Source organism: Anabrus simplex, chromosome 2 (genome assembly GCF_040414725.1).
Source record: "Anabrus simplex isolate iqAnaSimp1 chromosome 2, ASM4041472v1, whole genome shotgun sequence".
NCBI lineage: Eukaryota > Metazoa > Arthropoda > Insecta > Orthoptera > Tettigoniidae > Anabrus > Anabrus simplex.
The window spans coordinates 576,988,741-577,011,500 of record NC_090266.1 but is presented as its reverse complement, the minus strand read 5'-3'; positions in this window follow the sequence as shown (position 1 = coordinate 577,011,500).

The following is a 22,760-nucleotide window of genomic DNA, read 5'->3' as shown; positions in this document are numbered from 1 at the left end:
AGAATACATTTATATTACAATGTAGGTGATCGCTAAGGGAGGATTTTTGGATATTCCGTCAAGGGGTGAACTTTTAGAAATTTTTAAAATTAGTGTATCTATATCTCAAAACATTAAAAGTTTACAGATGTAAAAATTGGTATTTGGAATCTCCTTTACAAATAAAGAAACGCGTCTTTTTTTGTTTTCCGAAAATCCCATTAAGGGGGTGAAAAAAGGGGTTAATGGGTTGAACACCTTTTATGAGGAGACATATATCTCAAAAAATTGGTATTTAGAATCTCCTTTGAAAATAATTAAACACGTATTTTTGTGTTTTTTGATAATCCGATGAAAATGGGTGAACAGGGGTGACAAACGGGACTTTATAAAAAGAACATGTCTGAAAATTATCTCAGATAAGTGACATATTATTGATTTGAAAACTGGTATTTGGAATTTCCTGTAAAAGTAAAGAAACATATTTTTTTTGGAAAACCCACTTAAGGGGAACTGAAGAAGGGGGTGAATTTTAAAATGAGCATATCTAGAGTATATCTCAAAAACCTAACATGTTGCAGACGTGAAAATTGGTATTTGCAATCTCCTTTAAAAATAAAGAAACGCGTATTCTTTGGTTTTCGGGAAAAAAAGCTTAAAGGGGGGGGGTGAAAGAACTGAAAAATTAGTTGAATTATTTGTTTGAGAAAATATATATATCAAAAAATCTGAAGAAGTTACAAACGTGAAAACTGGTACTTGGAATCTCCTTTAAAAATAAAGAAACACGCATTTTTGGGTGGGGGAAACCAACTTATCGGACGGGGGGGGTGGAGTGAAAGAAGGAGTTGAATTATTTTCATGAGGATACTTATATCTCAAAAACTGAAGTTACAGACATGAAAATTTGTATCTGGAATTTTTATTCACAGTAAAGAAACAAGAAAGTTAATCATTTGTGTTTGGAAAATCCACTTAAGGGGGGTGAATTAATTGAAAAATTAGTTGAATTCTTTGTATGAGGATACCTATATCTCAAAAGCTAAAGATGTTACAGACGTGAAAATTTGTATTTGGAATCTCCTTTAAAAATAAAGAAACACGCATTTTTTGGGAGGGGGTATCAACTTTACGGGCTGGGGTGAAAAAAGAGTTTAATTCTTTTTATGAGGATACTTAAAAAAACTCAAAAACTGAAGATGTTAGTGGAATGAACATTGTATATGGAATCTTCTTTCAAAGTAAAGGAATACGTGTTCTTTTTTCTTTTGAAAGTCCACTCTTAAGGGGGTGAATGAATTGAAAAATTAGTTGAATTCTTTGTATGAGATACTTATATCTCAAAAAATAAAGATGTTAAAGACGTGAAAATTGTTATTTTGAATCTCTTTTAAAAATAAAGAAACACCTACTTTTGGGGAGGGGGAATCAACTTAACGGGTAGGAAGGGTGAAGGTGAAAAAAGAGTTGAATTACTTTTATGAGGATACTTATATATCAAAACTGAAGATGTTACAGACGTGAAAATTAGTATTCGGAATCTCCTTTAAAAATAAAGAAACACGCACTTTTTCGGAAAATGGACGTAAGGGGAGTGGGGATGAAAAAAAGTTAAACAAGGAGTTCACATAATTATGTTTATGAGGATAATTTATCCTGAAAGCTGAAGCCTTTACAGACGTGAAAGTTGGTATTTTGAATTTCCTTTCAAAATAATGAAACACTTTTTTTTCGTTAAGTCCAATTAAGTCGGGAGAGGGGTGGAAAGTATTGAAGAAGAAGAAGAAGAAGAAGAAGAAGTTGAATTACTTTTATGAGTATACATTTATCTCAAGAACTGAAGGTGTTACAGACGTACAGACATGAAAACTGGTATTTGGAATTTAAAAGTAATGAAACACGTATTTCTGGTTTTCGGAAAATCCAGTTAAGGGGCTGAAAAAATTGGAAAAGCGGGTGAATTTTTAAAATTAGTACCGTCATATCAACATTATATGTCAAAAACTTAACATGTTAGAGGCAAGAAACTTGGTATTTGGCAAATACTTTAAAAATACAGGAACATATACCTTTTTGTTTTCGGAAAAGGCACTTAACAGGGGGTAAAAAGAAGTGAAAATAGTTGAATTATTTTTATGAGGATACTTATATCTTAAAAACTCAAGATGTTACAGACGTGAAAATTGGTATTTGGAATTTCTTTTAAAAATAAAGAAACATGTGTTTTTGTTTTCGGAAAATACACTTAGATGGGGGTAGGGGAAGGACTGATCAAGGGGTTGAATTATTTTTATGGGGATGCTTACGTATATCTCAAAACTGAAGGTGTTACAGGTATGGGAATGGGTATTTGGAATTTTATTTAAAAATACTATTGCTACTTTGCTTTACGTCGCACCGACACAGATAGGTCTTATGGCGACGATGGGATAGGAAAGGCCTAGGAATGGGAAGGAAGCGGCCGTGGCCTTAAGTAAGGTACAGCCCAAGCATTTGCCTGGTGTGAAAATGGGAAAAAACGGAAAACCATCTTCAGGGCTGCCGACAGTGGGATACCTCCCCTTTAAAAATAAAGAAACATGTATTTATATTTTCGACTTGAGAGAAGACTGTTACTTACTTACTTTACTCGTTTTCATTCCCCACCCTGAAGGGGTGGGGTGGGCCACCTAGAGGGTGACGCCCTCGCTCTGGCCAAGAGTTGCGGGCGGGTTGGGAAGGTTTGATGGATGAGGGAGGTGGGTAGGAGGATGTGAGAAATAGAGGGGATGGTAGTGGGTAGGGCCTCTTTATTGAGCTTTATTGAATGTGCTTTTCCAAAAGTTACAGAGAAGAGTTTATAAACATAAACAATATCTTTCATTATTAGATAATTTTAAAGGGTTTAAGGGGTGTTTTTTTTCATTTTTTTTTCATCCTTCGCTTGATGCTATACAAAATATTATGCTATAAATACGTCTAAGAAGAAGGACGTTTGCAATACAAGAATTCGGTGGTTCTAATAGCATGACGTTCTGAAGTGATTCTGGATTTTGTGCATTACAATGCGTCATTAAGATATGACGCTATTGTCCGTTTCTTGATGCTGAGAGGAGGTTGAGGGGATTTATACGAGAGTTTGTAAGGGTGTGAAGTTAAAATGAGTGTTTAAGCCTGAATGGGTAGTGAGAAAATGGAGATTGAGGGTCTGATTAGCCGCAGCCTGAGGGTGTGCGAGAACCAGGGGTCTATTGTATGGATGGATATTTAACAAGGAGAGTGTAACAAATCTGACAAGATCTTCAATTGTAGGGTGGGCAAAAAGTGAACGGGTGGGCGTGGTTGGTGGGTCAATAGTGCGAATCGGGGCTATGAATTCTGGGTGATTTGAGGGAGGTGTCGGACGTTCTCGACAGCGGCGAGAATAGACTGGATGGCTGCCCCCGCAAGTGTTACAGCGGGGGGGGGGGGGGGGGGGGTGTAGGGTGTTGGAGCACTTGGTAGTGACATGATGCTGAGTGCAATGACCACAGATTGGATGATTTGCTTTGCACTGAGCCGTTGTGTGATTGTTATAGAGGAGGCATCTTTCACATCTGATTGACTGTGGAGGTGGAGCACGAGAAGGTTCGACTTTGTGATGGTGTCGATGTATCGATACACCACTGGCAAGCAGTCTGTCCACATCAGCTGGTGTTGGAAGAAGAATCCGCACCAGGAATGTCGGACCCTCCGCATTCCGGATGCGAAAGGCCTTCCGAGCAGGCACTCCCTCCGTACTGAGCTCGGCAAGAATCGTCTCTTCTGAAAGTGAAGGATCCACACCACGGATGACGCAACTTAGTAGATTATAACGTGATGGTGGAGGTGGTGGTGGAGTGGGTGGTGGTGAGAGGAGTTGAATTGGGATAGTTGATCCGAACGGAGTTGATCCTATTCTGGTGGCGAGTTGGTGTGCTGCTACTTCCCCGTTGATTTGAATGATGATTCCTTTTGAAGTCTTCCTGATATCAGCGATGTCCTCTCGGCGCATGTTGTAGCGAAGAAGCGTGCAGAAGATGGCTTGAGGTGTCCGAAATTCTGGAGAAGGGTTAAGGAGGAGAAATGCATGTGTGCCGGAAGGCGTTTGCTGGAGAAATCGGAGGTGGTTGATGGGTCGTCTAGTGTCAGACGTGGAGGAATATTCGAGTCGAGAGGAGGTGGGTGTAGTGATGGTAGTAGATGGGGATATATGCTGTATGGTGGTGTCCATTGGAAGAGATGTAGCGGCTGCTGTAGAAGTCCGTGGGGCAGGTGCCGAGTCCACTGCCAGGTAATGCGGAGCACGCGCTCCCTCGGGGGCCGATTGATGGGTCATCCTCTGGTACTGAGTCCGTGGGTTGTCCGGATGCGTAGCTGGATTTGCTGGCAGAAAGCGTGCGGCGTGCTTCGGAGTTGCATAACTGGACAGGAGAGTCGTGTGGAAGGCTACGGCGGCGGTGTTTACGGCGAATGGTCGGAAGCTGGAGGTGGTGGTGCAGGTGGCAGCTGTGGTATTAGCAGGAGAATATGGATTGTAGGGGTACATGGTTGTGATTTGCTTCAGACCCCGGAGCGGCGTAAATAAGTAAGCCTTGGTAGACTCGGATCAGGGCTAAGCTGCTGACGATTCTCCTATTGTGCAGTGCTACCGATGAGCACGTCCTGAGGTGAGACCTCACTGGTTTGCGTTCGTCCACCTGGCTAGTCCACAATTTTTAAGAAGCAATAAACCTCCGTGGCTGCTTTCGGTGTTGCAAACAGTCGGACGGCGAAGGATGATGTGGAAGATTGTTTCTCACATGTACAGTTCTATGTCGTATGGTCGCTTAGCCCCAAAGGGCAATACCACAAACATTGTTTACGAAGAATTTCTGGGGTAAATGAAACTCACTTTTTCGGTAGTTTTTATACTGTACTTTAGGAATTTTCTGATAATGTCTTAGTACAATGTCGGGGAACGATTACTTTGATCAAATTACGAAATCCATGCTAGCGAAGCCGCGGGTTATTGCTAGTATGACTAATACATGAAAGAATGATGATGATATGATGATTTAATCCGTTTACCCTTCAGAGTAGGTTTTTCCCCGGACTCAGTGAGGGATCCCACCTCTACCGCCTCACGGGCAGTGTCTAGGAGTGTGAGACATTCAGTTAGGAATACAACTGAGGAGGAGGACTAGTTCCTCGCCCAGGTGACCTCCCCTGCTATGCTTAACACAGGCCTTGTGGGGATGCGAATGTCGGCGGGGATAGGTAAGGAAGCGAACTTAGGTACCATTCTGGCATTTACCTCGAGAAAAGTGGGAAACCACGGACACTTCGGGAATGGCTGGGGTGGGAATAGAACCCCCTCTACTCAGTTGACTTCCAGAGGCTGAGTGAGCCCCGTTCCAGTCCTCGTACCACTTTTAAATTTCGTAGCAGAACTGGGAATCGAACCCGGACTGCTGAGGGGTAGGTAATCACAGCACACCACACACAACGGTGGACCATTTTAATCATAAAATAGAACCAGATCAGATGAATGGAACAATTTTATAATAATTTCCTTCAAAAACTAAGAAAACCACCCAATAACCAAGCCAACCCTAAAGACTCTGGCCATGATCTTAATGTATGTACGGTATTATAATAGTTTTTCATAAAAGAATAATAAATAGAATTATGTGGACATTAGAATTTTATGAAATTCTTCCTAAATACTAATTTGCATATCGTAAGGGAGCCGGCCCCGTGGTGTAGGGGTAGCGTGCCTGCCTCTTACGTGGAGGCCCCGGGTTCAATTCACAGCCAGGTCAGGGATTTTTACCTGGATCCAAGGGCTGGTTCGAGGTCCACTCAGCCTGCGCGATTAGAATTGAGGAGTTATCTGACGGCGAGATGACGGCCACGGTCTAGAAAGCCAAGAATAACGGCCGAGACACCTCGTAATCTACAAGCCTTCGGGCTGAGCAGCGGTAGCTTTGTAGGCCGAGGCCCTTCAGGGCTATAGTGTCATGGGGTTAGTATGGTTATATCTTAAGAGAAGAAACACTCCAGATCAGTGGTTCTCAAACTGTGGTTCACGTACCCCTGCGAGGTATACCTGAGACTTTTAGTGGCATACTCGAACAGCCTTTACGAAAATTTGAAGTATGGAAATAAATAAGACAGAAGTTAAATCTGTATAGGCGTGTATTTCACCACGCTTCGCTTGAACGTTTCACTTGGACTACGACCCATCATAAAACTATGTTACTACATGCAGGCACACCAATTCCACTGCAAATTTTATGGTTCGCATGTCTGAATTCCCAAATTAAGATAGGAAATATTTCAACCTTATTTTTTACTTTCAAATTGAAGCTAAAATCTAGCCTTTGTGAAACGTTCACACGCACAGGGTATCCTGTATTACTTTATAATCGCCGGACTGAGTGGCTCAAATGGTTGAGGCACTGGCCTTCTGACCCCAACTTGGCATGTTCGATCCTGGCTCTGCCCGGTGGTATTTGGAGGTGCTTAAATATGTCAGCCTCGTGTCAATAGATTTATTCACACTTAAAAGAACTCCTGTGGTACTAAATTTCGGCATCACGGCGTCTCCGTAAACCATTAAAATAGTTAGTTGTACGTAAAGCTGACATTATTATTATTATATTCAGGGATCCCACTGTCGGCAGCCCTGAAAATGGTTTTCCGTGGTTTCCCATTTTCACACCAGGCAAATGCTGGGGCTGTACCTTAATTAAGGCCACGGCCGCTTCCTTCCAACTCCTAGGCCTTTCCTATCCCATCGTCGCCATAAGACCTATCTGTGTCGGTGCGACGTAAAGCCCCTAAGAAAAAAATATTATTATTATTATTATTATTATTATTATTATTATTATTATTATTATTATTATTATTATTATTATTACGGGGTTACCCGTGGAATGCAGAGGTGAAAGAAGGTGCGGGCTGGAATGGGTCTAACTACAAGTCCGAAAGATGAATTAAAATTTCCATAAATGTTATATTTTCAGAACTTAACAATTTTCATATAGACTCTCAAAATTCAACAAGTAACAAATCAACAACAAGCCAAAATCAGGTACAAGGTATAATTTATAAACCAGAGCACGAAAGCACAAATTGTAGGGGTTCATTGCAAGATCTGGGCTTCGAGCCCCAAGTTTTATAATTCCTGAGCTCTCAGCTCACAACCACAAATTACCAAAGGGCAGAAAACCCCTAATTACATGGAGCACTTGCTCCCACCTAGTAATGTCAAGCCTCCTAGAGGCACCTTTCAAAACACCGGAAAGAGCTGACCCGCTCTCAATCTTTCAAGCCTATTAAAGGCAATACAATACTTTACAATCATTTGCCATCGAGGCACAACTTACAAGAATTAAGCAGGGGTATCTCGTACCCAGCCTACAGGGCCATAAAAAAATTATAGTTTAATTTAAATGGCCCTAAATGCAAAAAAGGAAAGGAGGCGTGAACTTGCACTCCTACATGAACACTTGTTAAAACCTAAGGGGCACTAGGCCGATTAAACAGGGGCTATTCCCACACTAGGGAGGTGACTCGTATAAGAAAATTTTAATACATTAAGAGTAGAAAATCGGTTATGAAAACGTAGTCACCTCAAATCAAAAATGAAGGGGAGCTCGAGAGGGTAAAGCACTCTTTACCCCCGATTTACAGTTAAAGTAATAAGAAAATTTTACATAAGCCGGCACTAAGTTACATTTTTAAACAGGTAGGTTACATTGAAAAGGTTTCGGACCTTCCCTGAGGGTTAAAATGCTGAGCTAGCAAGAAATAAAGATGTTAAACGGCCATTACCTTTGTTGAAGAGCTGCTGCCCGAAGGAAGAGGCGCTACCAGCCCCATGCTACACTTCCATACACTAAGCTAGATGTTGTTCGAGTGGCGACGAGCCGTGAAAATCAGCAGGTTTTAAACCCTCGTGGAAGATTCGAGACCTTTCATGAATAATTAAGACACACCCACAGGCGTTTATTGGCTGACTAAAATTTACACATCAAAATTGGAGAAGAAAGACACGATCGGCTGAAAATTGACAGAAATAACTGATTGGCTAAGTTCAAAACTGGCGGAAAGAAAATCTTAATATTGCCAACCCACAAATGAAAGAACAAAATTTAGTTAAGACAAAACTTATGAGTATAAAATATCTTCAAGAAAAGTTCCTTCACTTCGCACCAGGGTGCATGATCATAGTTATTGGTAGAGACCTCTGTGAGAGAATGTCCACACTACTTGATAATTAGTAAACAAAAGCAGTTCGAAATTAACACAGTGACATCTTCTGAGAAACTCTTGAGATAATTCAGTTTTAAAAGTTCAGCGTTTCTGCTGTAGGGGAGTACTTTAAGGCGGAAAATTCAAAAGTGCAGCGTAGAGGTGTACCAACCGGTACAATTATTATTATTATTATTATTATTATTAGTATTATTATTATCACTGTATTATCTATATATATATATATAAAATAAGAGTTTTGTCTATATGTTGCTCAGAATTTGAAAAGAATGGTATTTCTGTATCGGTCATATCCACAGCAACAAGGAAATGCATTTTTTTACTTTTCCGTAATGTGTGTTTGTCTGTCTGTCTGTCTGTCTGTCTGTCTGTACACGTATCACGAGAAAACGGCTGAAGAGAATTTAATGAAAATCGGAATGTAAAGTCGGGTGACGAACCACTACAATCTAGGCTATAAATTAAATTATTTTATTCACGCTGAGTGAAATGTTACCGGTAGTTTAGGGGAAGGCATGAAATTTAATTTTCAAATATTTATGTTATTAGTGGTCGTGTCTTAATGAAAATCGGTATGCAAAGTCGGAAAATATGTCTATACAATCTAGGCCATAAATAATATTATTCACGCTGAAAGAAATGGTAGTTTAGGGGAAGGCCTAAACTTTAATTCGGCGGGCTAAGTGGCTCAGACGGTTGAGGCGCTGGCCTTCTGACCCCAACTTGGCAGGTTCGGTCCTGGCTCAGTCCGGTGGTATTTGAAGGTGCTCAAATACGTCAGCCTCGTGTCGATAGATTTACTGGCACGTAAAAGAACTCCTGCGGGACAAAGTTCCGGCACCTCGGCGTCTCCGAAAACCGTAAAAGGGTAGTTAATGGGACGTAAAGCAAATAGCATTATTATTATTTAAACTTTAATTCTCATATTTTTATGTTATTAAAGGTCCTATTTTAATGAAATCGGTATGCAAAATCGGGAAATAAGTCGCTACAATCTAGGCTATAAATAATTTTATTCACGCTGAGTGGAATGGTAGTTTAGAGGAAGGCCTAAAATTTTATTCTCAAATATTTGTGTTATTAGTGGTCCTATTGACAAATACTACATTACTAAAGTTATATAGTATTAAATTTCCGATCATTTATGTCTTACACATTTTTACCCTACCGGCTATGATACGGTAACAGAGATATTCATGAATTTGGATTTTCGTTGCTAAGTTTTTATCAGCGCCAAGTCACGAGAAAATGGGTAAACAGAATTTAATAAATATCATTATGTAAAGTCGGGGAATAAGGAATATAGTCTACACTATAAATAATTTCGTAAGACACCCTAATATCACAGAGTCTAAAGAAAACTAAATGGGAGGCCTACAATACGGAAAGCTCATAACATTGAACATCAATATCACATTGACCATTGTTTGTTGTGATGTGCTTTGTGTCTTCTGTTGCCAGTCATGTCCGATAGATGGGATTACTGCTGTATACCGGATTTTCTAAAAATTGCTTTACGTCGCACTGACACAGATAGGTATTATGGCGACTATGCGATAGGAAAGGGCTAGGAGTGAAAAGGAAGCGCCCCTAGCGTTAATTACGGTACAGCTCCAGCATTTGTCTAATGTGAAAATGAGAGACCACGGAAAACCATATTCATGGCTGTCAACAGTGGTTTTCGAAACTACTACCTCCCGAATGCAAACTCACAGCTGTGCGCCCCTAACCGCACGGCCAATTTGCCCGGTCGTACCGAGTAGAACAGCCTGCCTGAATATTGGCGGGAAATGGCTGGGGAGTTAGATTTCTTCTTAAGCATGCCATTCCTCTGGTTCGTAAATTTTCTGATACTACTAGCACGTAACAAACTGGATCATCATAGGATTCGAGCTATTCAATCCCTACCCTGAGGCACTGATTGGAAAGAGCAGTGTGTATATTTAACGGAACAATGGCAGAGGAGTGTTTACGGCTGTCTGCGGCTTGGTCATTCCAGCACCGGAACTTTGGACTGTTAGATCGGCATCGTAGCACTGTTCGTTAAAAGTGAGGAATTGTACGGTTTTTTCACTTGAGCGAGTATTTTATATGATAACATTGCTTTTTATCCCTACATTCCTACTGTAGTTAGGAAAATCACAATGACAGTCTTTCTGAGAATCCCGTAGCGAAGCACGAGTACGTCAGCTAGTACTTGATAAAGACACAAACTCTTATATTTCTTGTGATGAGTTATAAAAATGAATTTAATTTTCAATCACATCTTATTTACGATGTGTATTTAAAAGAATGGTTTATAATCAAATAAAAATATCTCAGTAATTAGCCAGGTACTAATATTTTTAAACCTACCATTTAGGAATTTTATTGTGGGGTTACATTAAACATTTAGTCATGAGTGAGGGGTACAATATCATACAAGTTTGAGAACGTCTGCTCTAGATGCTATTAACATTTTTACAGAAGCCATATTATCAATCACTCAATGTCCGACTCGTTGGCTGAACGGTCAGCGTACTGGCCTTCGGTTCAGAGGGTTCCCGGTTCGATTCCCGGCCGGGTTGGGGATTTTAACCTTAATTGGGTAATTCCAATGACACGGGGGCTGGGTGTATGTGTTGTCTTCATCCTCATTACGACGTGCTGGTCGCCTACGGGAGTCAAATAGAAAGACCTGCACCTGGCGAGCCGAACCCGTCCTGGGATATCCCGGCACTAAAAGCCATATGACATTATTTTTAATCAATCAATCAATCAATCAATCAATCACTACTGATCTGCATATAGGGCAGTCGCCCAAGTGGCAGATTCCATATCTGTTGTTTTTCTAGCCTTTTCTTAAATGATTGCAAAGGAATTGGAAATGTATTGAACATCTCCCTTGGTAAGTTATTACAATCCCCAACATCCCTCCCTATAAACGAATATTTGCCTAAATTTGTCCTTTTATTGTGATCTTCCCTACTTTTAAGGTCACCACTCAAACTTATTTGTGTACTGATGTCATTCCATGCCATCTCTCCACTGACAGCTCGGAACATACCATTTATAACACCAATATAATTGATCAATTATTGGATATTATAAATTCTCCAGCTGACTCATTCTTGGTTGCCAGCATTTAAACCCAGTTTGCTAACGTGGGTTCATCAGTTGGTATATAGCAAATCTACAATTAAGCATGGCTAGTATACACCATGGAGGCCACAGTGCAGGCTACTTGGAACCAGAGGCAGTGCCAATATTCTATGAGAGATTTTATCCAGGGTTTCAAATTTAATGCCTACCTGACCATCAGATGATACGGATGTTGATTCCCATACAGAACCTGAAATATTTGTTCCGATGAGTAAATTTATAATACCAATATAGTTGATCCGTTATTGGACATTAAAAGTTTTCCTGCTAACTCATTCTTGGTTGCCAGCATTTCACCACATTGTGCCAAGTTCGGACATCATTTGGTAAATAACACACCTACCATGATGCATGGCTTGTGCATACCGTGGAGGCCACATCATAGCCTACTTGAAGCCACAGGCAGGGCCAGTGAACTATGTCACACTTTGTCGCATATTACAAGAATTGATGCCTGCCTGGCCATCAGATGATATGGAGGTTGATTCCCATATGGAACCTGAAACATTTGTTCCGAAAGAGTTAATTTATAATACCAATGTACCTATTCCATTATTGAACACTGTAAATATTCTAGCTATCTCACTCTTGCTTGCCAGCATTTCTCTCCAGTGTGCTAAGTTGGGCTCATCAGCTGGTAAAAGTACACATAGCAAAATGCAGGACTAGTGCATAATGTGGAGGCCATTGCATAGACTACATAGAGCCATCGGCAGTGCCAATGTACCTACTTAGACAGACTTTGCCTCATCTTTCAACATTTTGTGCCTGCCTGGCCATCAGATGATGTGGATATTGATTCCTATAGGGAACCTGATATATTTTGTCCCGAATGAGTAAATTTTGAATACAAATATAGTTGATCCGATAATTGACATTATAAATTTTCCAGCTAGCACATTCTTGGTTGCCAGCCTTTCACACAAGTGTGCTAAGTTGGGCTCATCAGTTGGTAAATAGCACACCTACAATGACGTATGGCTAGTGTACACCGTGGAGGCCACTGTGTAGGCTAACTGGAGCCACCAACATTGCCAATGCACTATGAGAGACTTTGTTTCATGTTTTAAAAATTGGTGCCTGCTTTGCCATCAGATGTTATGAATGTTGATTCCCAAAAGTAAACAAAAATATTTATTCTGAATGAGTAAATTTTTAATACCAATATAGTTGATCTGCTATTGGACATTATAAATTTTCCAGCTATCCCACTCTTGTTTGCCAGCCTTTCACACAAGTGTGCTAAGTTGGGCTCATCAGTTGGTAAATAGCATAGCTGTCAATATGCATGGATCGTGCATACAGTGGAGGCCACTGCATAGTCCACTTGGAGCCATTGGACGTTCCAACGCACTATGAGAGAATTTGTCTCATGTTTCAAAAATTGAAGTCTGCCTGGCCATCAGATGATATGGATGTTGATTCCCATACAGAACCTGAGATATTTTTTTCTGAATGATTAAATTTATAATACCAACAAAGTTGATCCTTTATTGGAAATTATAAATTTTTCAGCTAACTCATTCCTGGTTTCCAGTGTTTCACCCCACTGTGCAATATTTGGCCCATCGTATGGTAAACAGCACAGCTACCAAGACGCAGGGCTGGTGCATCCTGTGGAGGCCACTGCATAGGCTACTTGGAGCCACTGGCAGTGCCAATGCACTATGAGGGATTTTGTCTCATATTTCAAATGTTGATACCTGCTTGGCCATCATATGGCATGGATGAAGATTCCCGTAGAGAATCTCAAATATTTGCTCTGAATGAGTAAATTTATAATACCAATGTAGTTGAACCATTATTGGACATTATAAATTTTTCAGCTTACTCATTCCTGGTAGCCAGCATTTCACCCCATCGTGCTAAGTTCAGCTCATCTGTTGGTTTATAGCACACATACCAAGCCGCATGGCTAGTGCATACCGTGGAGGCCACTACGTAGGCTACTTGTAGCCACCTTCAGTGAATTTGCCTCATGTTTCAAAAATTGATGCCTGCCTGGCCATCAGGATGTTCATTCTCATAGGGACCCTCAAAATTTTTTTTTTCCAAATGAGTAAATTTATAATACCAATGTAGTTGATCAGTTATTGGATATTATAAATTTTTCAGCTAACTCATTCCTGGTTACCAGCGTTTCACACCACTGTGCAATGTTTGGACCATCATTCGGTAAATAGCACACCTACCAAGGCCCAGGGCTATTGCATACATTGGAGGCAAGCAAGCATGCAAGCAAGCAAGCCACCGAGCTCGACAGCTGCAGTCGCTTAAGTGCGCCCAGTATCCAGTAATCGGGAGATAGTGGGTTCGAGCCCCACTGTCGGCAGCCCTGAAGATGGTTTTCCGTGGTTTCCCATTTTCACAGCAGGCAAATGCCGGGGCTGTACCTTAATTAAGGCCACGGCCGCTTCCTTCCATTTCCTAGGCCTTTCCTATCCCATCGTCGCCGTAAGACATACCTGTGTCGGTGCAACGTAAAGCAAATAGCAAGCAAGCCAGCAAAGAGTTTGTTCAATTCCTTCACCATAAGGTGCGGCTCTTCAGCCTTCGTAGAGAGAAGAGTATATTGTGTATTACATATACAGAGAAGTATGTTCGTACATACGTAAAGGGAGTGGGTGATAGAGGTTTTCTGGCACAGGAACCACCGAAACCCTCAAGTGAGCCCCCAGAGTGCACCCGCATTGCACTCGCTGTAGTTCCCCCCTGCTAGACCCTGTTTATTTGCCAAAGAGAGATACATAGTACACAAAAAAATAAAAGAAAATAATGTACAAAGTTGACGTAAGGGTGCCTCTTCTATGGCACTGACAGAAAATCAAGAAATTTGTGTCCAAAGTAAGTCTTTTGCCGCTTCATTGGCAGAAAGAAAATCACAAAAATATATACACACAAGATATCACACGCTAGCGTTCGTGCCAAGTCTGTGGGAGAGTAATCAAATGAAAATAAACAAATACAGTAGATCACTAAGAATATATGGTTCACCTCATCTGTGGCTTAAGAAATTTAAAATACAGACAGAAAAAAATCACAAAATAAATGAAAAGGCATTCATGCTGAAATATGCATTAGAAATGAAGAAGGAATGTTTTCTTGCCATGTCTTTGCCTAAAGAGAATGACACAAATGAATTAAACAAAATTAAGCACAAATATAAAGGAACATCTTCTGTGCCACTCTTGGGCACAACACAGTAAATGAATGAAAAATAGACAATAGAGTACCAAAGAAAATGTGCACTTGCCTATTCTAGGGCACTAATTAAAAACAGCAAAGGAAACAATGGAAAACAAAACACATAATTCACTGGATATAATGAAAAGAATGAAAACAGAGAAAAGAAGCCTGAGAGAAACACTTTGCTGTACTGATCACACAAACACTGCACAGATGGCACTGGTGGTGCCATTACGGCATGTCGATGGAGAAGGCAATGTTCCACCGCAGCCAGGACCATTACAAGACTAATACATGCGAAATGAAAACCGTAAGGCCGGTCAGTGTAGTGGGGGAGGGGGGTGGTAGGTGGAGGTGAAGGAGGTTGGATTGGGAAGAGGTAAGAGTACTGAGGGGTACGAGTGTCGCAGAGAATAGCTGTAGCGAGAGGGGAAAGTGGGAGAGCTTCTTCAATAAGGGGATTATGATGACGAATACCAAGGGTAAGATAATTATAATAGAGGGAATGATATGGGTAAGGATAGTAGGAATAGTGTAAAAGGGTTGAAAATTGGTGGTAGGAGTGTCAAGTTTCAGTCAGTACTCAATATATAATGCATGTCGGTCATATTCATGAAGGTTCCAGTAGTCTAAGGGGTGAGTATTAATCCAAGTTAGGGATGCATAGGTAATAATGGGGCGAATGAAGGATTTATAAATAGTGATGATTTGTGAGGGTTTAAGGCCCCAAGTATGTCCAGTAAGAGAATGAAGGGCATGGAAACGGGTAAGGGCTTTACGATAGGTAGAAGAAAGGTGAAAGTTCCATTTCAAGTTATTATGGAGTTTGATACCGAGGTATGTTAGTTGGTTTGTTTCAATGATGGGGGTATTATACATGGTTAAATGAACTTTATGAGTGGGGCGACAGATACAGGATTTGGAGCGAAAAAGCATGAAGTGGGTTTTCTGAGGATTGACGGAGAGGTGCCAAATATTAAGCCAGTGTTCAAGAGTGGTGAGGTAATTCTGAAGTTTGGTTTGAAAGGAGGTATGTGTGTGTGACAGAGGGCTAAAACCGCAAGGTCATCTGCGTATTGATATGAATATAAGGGTGTGCGAGGGTGGGGAATATCGTACATATACAAGGAGTAGAGAAGAGCGGAAAGGGGTGAGCCCTGGGCAAGTCCGGATATAATACAAAAGGTAAAGGAATGGGTACCGTGGATCAGGATATCAGGGCAGCGGGAGTTAAGGTCATTATAAAGGAAACGGAGGACGGTGGTACGAAGCGGTAAATGACTGAGTTTATAGAAGAGACCAGGATGCCACACGCTATCAAAAGCTTTATCAACATCCAGGCTGATGAGAGCAACGGGTTGGTGAGTTTTAAGGAAGGTGGTAAGAGAGGTGGAAAAATGAGAACGGAAGCCGGCTTGAGAGGAAAGGATAAGATTTAATGAGTGCAAAAATTTAAACATTCACTGAGTAGAATACCTTCAAAAAATTTTGACAAGACAAGAAGAAGAGAGATAGGTTGATAGGAATGAATATCGGAGGGAGGTTTATTGGGTTTAAGAAAGAGCAGGATATTTGCTTTACCCCAGTGCTTGGGATAAACACCAGTGTAAAGCATGGTAGTATAAATACTGGAGAGGATGTGGATTAGGATGAGGGGAGCTTCATGAATAAGATGGTAGGTGATACGGTCACTGCCGGGGGCTGTATTACGATGGTTACAGAGGAAATTAAGAATTTCTTGTGAAGTAATAGAGGCATTAAGAGGATGGGTATAATCAACAGTACGAAAATTGAGAAATGATGGTTGGAGGCGGGGGAGATCGGGACGGTAGTATTGATAAATAGTGGGTCCATCAGGGTGGTCATGTAAGGGGTTAGTAGAGGGAGAAAAAGCAGTAGTATAATGAGTCAGCTTTTTCTTTGTCATTCAAAAGGGGGTGAGTGGTGGTATGGATGGTGTAAGTAGGAAGGGGTGGTCGAGTGTGAGTCATGCTCAACAACAATAAAGGTGTTTTAATTTAATACACCTATTCAATACTTTTATTTTCACTTATTGGTTACATAAATAGATTCTCAGTTAAATGGGACATGTTTCGCCCTCAATTAAGGGCATCTTCAGCCTAAAAACAATCATCAAGTGCACAACTAATATTAAATCATCATCATCATCATCATCATCATCATCATCATCATCTAAAGGCTTCGCCTTGTTGCTGCAACCATTGATCTCTTCTCTCTGTGATCCTTTTCATCTCTCCGTAACCTTGGCATCCCATCATCTCAACTACCTCTTCAATGATCTTCTTCCGTGGTTTCCCTCTGCCTTCCTTTCCCATCACCTTGCCTTCGAACAAGTTCTTTATGAAGTTATTATGCCGGAGAATGTGACCAAAAACTGATGCTTTTCTCCTTTTTATCGTTGTTATTAAATGTCTCTGGGTGTTTATTAAGTGTAATATTTAATATTAAATGTGGAAGCTAAAAGTTTAGCCAGTTATTAAAATTTGGGACATAAAAATGTGAAAAATGATACAATATATAAAGATGCTAATGGAAACACTGTCAATGATGAAACTATAATCTTGTCGGAGACTAAACCTTCTTCCATTATAATTCTAATTAAAACAGTTCATTTAAAATGTTAGTGGAATATCAAAGTGGTAATAATATAAAGCCAATGACATGAGGGCGTGAAAACAAGCATAAACATGATTGTCATAAATACAATATGTCCAAGGCCGCTGATGAAATTCCTGAGCATAAATTGAGACAGAAGCATCAGTTGAAAAATTGTAGAAGTGGTCCTTAGCACTGGTAGGTAATACTATTGGCTGAAACCTTGTCAGAAAATGTCAGTAGATACTGAAATAATGTTTTCTGTAAGAGAAGGAAAAGATGAATTAAGAAGTTGAACGTAAGGAGAGAATTCGGATTACATAATTTGAAACAGATGAGGACTTACATGTTAGTTGAAAGTTGTTATTTGTTATCTACTGTTGTGTTGGTTGCTGCCCTTCTGTTGGCTCTGAGTCTCTTGTTGTAACTATGCTGCAGAGGCGGCAGTAAACTCGGAGGGGAAGGAATAGGGGAGTGTGGAAGGGATGAGAGGATGGGTGGAGTCAATTGTGACGAGGCTGACAAAGGGGCAGAGTCACCCGTATTGCTGGAAGTTGTCCTAATATCTGTAGGTATGGGAGGAGTATTAGAGGATGAAGAATTAAATATATTAGGTATCCTAAATTTATTTGAACTAACTGACTTTAATAATTTCGGCATTAACTCATGTAACATACTTTTACTGTCCGTGGTTTCAGTAAGATTCTGTTCCTTATTGTATGTCTGATCTAAATAGATATATAATCTTTCTAATTCGTTCAACATTCTCCCTTTTTCTATGTTTCTAATTATCGCTAGGTCTTTCTCTATGGATTCAAATCTGTGACCAGTCTCCCTCATATGCAAACTCATCGCTGAGTATTTCCTATGTTTTTCCGCGTTAACATGTTCCATGTATCTTTTCATAAAACTTTACCCAGTCCATCCAACATATGAAAAATTACACTGAATACATTTGAGTCTGTATACTCCTGATCCCAAATAACGATTTTTGTCATAATTAACTTTTTTTATGATTAAAGAATATGGACTGGTTAGTATTAGTAGTTCTAAAAGCTATATTAAAATTATGTTTCTTGAATACGTTAGTAATCTGGTGTATACCTGGATTATTAAAAGTGAATGTAGCATACTCAGTTTTTTTTGTTTTTTCTGTTATCAGATTCGTGGATAACTTGTTCTTAATTTTATTGATTAATTTGTTGATCATTTCTATTTTGAAACCATTTTGTTTAGCAAGGTACCTAATATAATTTAATTCTTTCTTCAAATTCTTGGGAGATAGAGGGACTCTAAGTGCTCTATAAATCAGACTGAAAAGATGCTTGTTTATGTGAATTCGGGTGTAAAGAAAAATTGTTTATAGTTGTAGATGATTGTATCGGTTTTCTAAATATTTGGAAATCAAGGGTGTTAACCTTACGTGTAACCGTTACATCTAGAAAATTCAATGAGTTATCGACTTCGTCCTCTTTTGTGAATTTCAAATTAGGTTCGATTTCATTTAACTTATTTAAGATTTCTTGACTATTAGTGACATCTTTGTTTATGATTACAAACATATCATCTACATATCTCAACCATAAATCAATTCCTTTAATTTTTGCTATTATTTTATTGTGTTCGATTGAATCCATAAATATGTCGGCAATGATGTCCGATATTGGGTCACCCATTGCTAATCCATTCTGTTTATAAATGTTATTGTTAAATGAGAAGTAATTATTGTCTAATACAAAATTTAACAATCTAGTGAATTCTTCTACTTCCATTTTACTAAGATTACTGTGTTTACAAATATTATCATGAATGATATTAACAGTTTTGTCTGTCAGAATATTCTGGAACATATTCACTATGTCATACGAACACATCATCTGGTTTGGATGCACGCCAAATTTAAGCAAAATGTCACACAAGTCAATGGAATTTCTTAATGGTTGTTTATTATTAAAAGTGTAATGTCTTTTCAAAAAATTATGAATGCATTTGGAGACCTTATAGGCTACATAGGAGAATTTCGGCAATTGATTATCGGACGAATCGGAACATCTGTTTTATGTATTTTGGGCAAAGCTCTAGTTTCTGGGAGCCTACGATTCATATTGACAAGTTTTAATTGTTCTTGTTCGGTAAAGAGAGATGTGGATCTTTTAAGTAAGGCCTTTAAGTTGCGTTGAACTTTAGCTAACGGATCTTTAGTCACTAATGTGTATTTGTTATTATCAAAAATATCTTCAGTTTTCTTGATATATGTATCTTCATCCATCAAAACGATCGCACCCTCCTTGTCAGCCTTGGTTACTATAATATTGTTACCTTCAATTTTCCATTTCATGTTTTTATTGTTTTATTGTTTTCTGTTGTTTGTCAGCCTCGTCACAATTGACTCCACCCATCCTCTCGTCCCTTCCACACTCCCCTATTCCTTCCCCTCCGAGTTCACTGCCGCCTCTGCAGCACAGTTACAACATGAGACTCAGAGCCAACAGAAGGGCAGCAACCAACACAACAGTAGATAACAAATAACAACTTTCAACTAACACGTAAGTCCTCACTGTTTCAAATTATGTAATCCGAATTCTCTCCTTACGTTCAACTTCTTAATTCATCTTTTCCTTCTCTTACAGAAAACATTATTTCAGTATCTACTGTTACGATCTTTGTACTTGAGAGTGTCTTTGCTTACTATCAACTTGCTAGAAATAGCGTTGTAATTGAGATTTGCTTTTAAGAAAGTGCCCTTGATCGGGACACTAGACAACAAGATATCAAAGTACCCAGAACTGACAGTACACAACCGCGCAGAGTGCCGAAAAGCGTGCAACATGAGAATATAACAGTTCAATACATCGTGTCAACATTACCGTAAACAGAGCAATTAGAGCTCCATACATGTGCATAAACAAGTTAAAGGGCCGCTACCCAAGAGAATTGCCGTAGTAGGTACCAGTGAAAACAGAAGTAATAGGGGAAAGGAACTCGTGAAAGAGAATTTTGGAAAACAAGTTTGGAAATAACAAATATATTATACCAATCTCAAAGGGGTAACAAATTATATTTACATCAGAACACATAGTATGAACCAGCACATGGCGTAATAAAAAGCGTTAAGTTCGATTTTAAGACACGTAGGTGATACAAATTTTAATTACATCGTCATAATCGAATTCCTAAGCACCAATGACTGCAATCTTTGGACATATGTTCCGACACTGCAATTAGGGGAAAAAGAAAAAGAATGGGGGGGAAACCCATAGATTCTGAAATCAGTTTCTTTGCATTATATTACACAATACGCTAGAAGGGAGGTACATCAAATAAAGTTTCAGGCTTGTGCCAGTAGAATACAAAGTTGCAAGATAAGCTCACCAATTGATACAATATTTACAATATGACATTGTAATGTAACCTCATGCCAAACAATTCAAGAGATTCAGAATTGAAATAAACCAATCTCCAGTTTTCAGGGACTGAACCTTTTGGTAGATTAGAAAGAAAAAAAAGGAATTCTAACAAATAATCCCAGAAGGGATTAAAACACACACACATGCGCAGAAGCGATAATAAAATAGAAGCTAACCGATGAACATACAAATTAAATTAGCAGACCACATCTTTTGAACAAGCGCCATTTTTACGCAAAATTAACAGATAGATGGGATAAGGAAAGAAAATAAAAATAGATAGAAGATAAAGGATAGAATAAGAAAATAAGAAACGGAGGAATGGGATAGGATAAGGATCAAGCCGCCAAGTCCCCAGCACTAACAGACGCGATGCAAAAGTTCATCACAAAGGTAAGGAATGTTTATGGACTAGAATATTAGATCAGCTGTCCAGTACACCATTTACATCACATTTTAGGAATATGAATGTCCAAAAGGCAGAACATTTTCACTGCATGAATACTCAGATGTATCCTGAAGGGAGCAAAGTTCAATTTTCGTTACTACGGCGAAGCCCAAGTATAGGAAGGTAGGGCACGTTAAATGATAGAAAAAAAACAGTGTCTGCTCACCCTTGACAGAAGTCCAGTACGAAGTTTACAGGTAAAATGGACACGGTCCAGCCGTGTGGAGAGTTCCAGCTCCCACTGTCTTCAACAAGGTTATACCACAACTGACCTGCCGAATGAACGACACAAGGCCATATATATATGCCAGCGGGGTAGATCGAGAACATACTATAGGCGTGACGTCAGAGTGGATGCGCCATACAGGCAAGCAGTGACAGCAGTAATACAAGCAGCCGGGAAGCAGACAGTTCGTAACCGCAGACGGAGAAAAGAGCACCAATTGGAAGGGGAGAATTCTTTTTTGTAAGGTAAGCACAAACAGCTCGCAACACTACCGACATTTCCTGACAAGGTTTCAGCCAATAGTATTACCTACCAGTGCTAAGGGCCACTTCTACAATTTTTCAACTGATGCTTCTGTCTCAATTTATGCTCATGAATTTTATCAGCGGCCTTGGACATATTGTATTTATGACAATCATCTTTATGCTTGTGTTCACGCCCCCATGCCGTTGGCATTATATTATTACCACTTTGGTATTCCACTAACATTTTAAATGAACTGTTTTAATTAGAATTTTAATGGAAGAAGTTTTAGTCTCCTACAAGATTATAGTTTAACCATTGACAGTGTTTCCATTAGCATCTTTATATATTGTATCATTTTTCGCATTTTTTATGTCCCGAGTTTGAATAACTGGCTAAACTTTTAGCTTCCACATTTAATATTAGTTTACTCTTGATGATTGTTTTTAGGCTGAAGATGCCCTTAATTGAGGGCTAAACATGTCCCATTTAGCTGAGAGTCTATTTATGTAACCACTATAAGTGAAAATAAAAGTATTGAATAGGTGGATTAAATTAAAACTTTATTGTTGTTGAACTGTAAATTTTCAATATGTACCAGAAATGAGATTTATTGCATGTCATGTGAGTCATGCATCGAAAAGTAGTCCAGAATTGTCGAGAATCATGCATGTTACAAAGTTCAGAACAAGCAGTTGTCCACTGTGTACGTTTTATGGCCTTAATATAAGAGCGGGTATGGCGCAGAGTTTATCAATGTTGGCGTAGAGTGGTAGGGTCCTGGGTTTGTACGTATGAATGACAAGCAAGATACCCGTGCTTCGCTACGGTATTACACTGAAATTTATAATTGAATGCGTATTGTTTTAGATATATAATCCTCCGGCATTCGCGATCTGACTCGTTTTCTGCGAGAATCCGCCAAAATTCGCGATCTGACTCGTTTTCTAATAGATTACGGCAAGTTTCCTCCCATTTTTCAATCTTTCTTTCCAGCAATCGATTTCGTACTTCCCGGGCTAGGTCCAGGTATTCCACCCAGTTAGTTGGGTCCCTAAATCTTTGCCATCTTTTCCTATAAGCATTTTTAATATGGATCAAATCCTTCAGGGGATCTGTCGTGGTGTCGTCTTGGGTGCCTTGGCGGTAGCCTACTGAACCCGCGGCCGGACTGCATTCTTAGTCATTAGCCGTCCAGGATCCGTTTCCAGCGTGGTCCGCACATGTGACGACGGTCCAGAACATTATTATACTT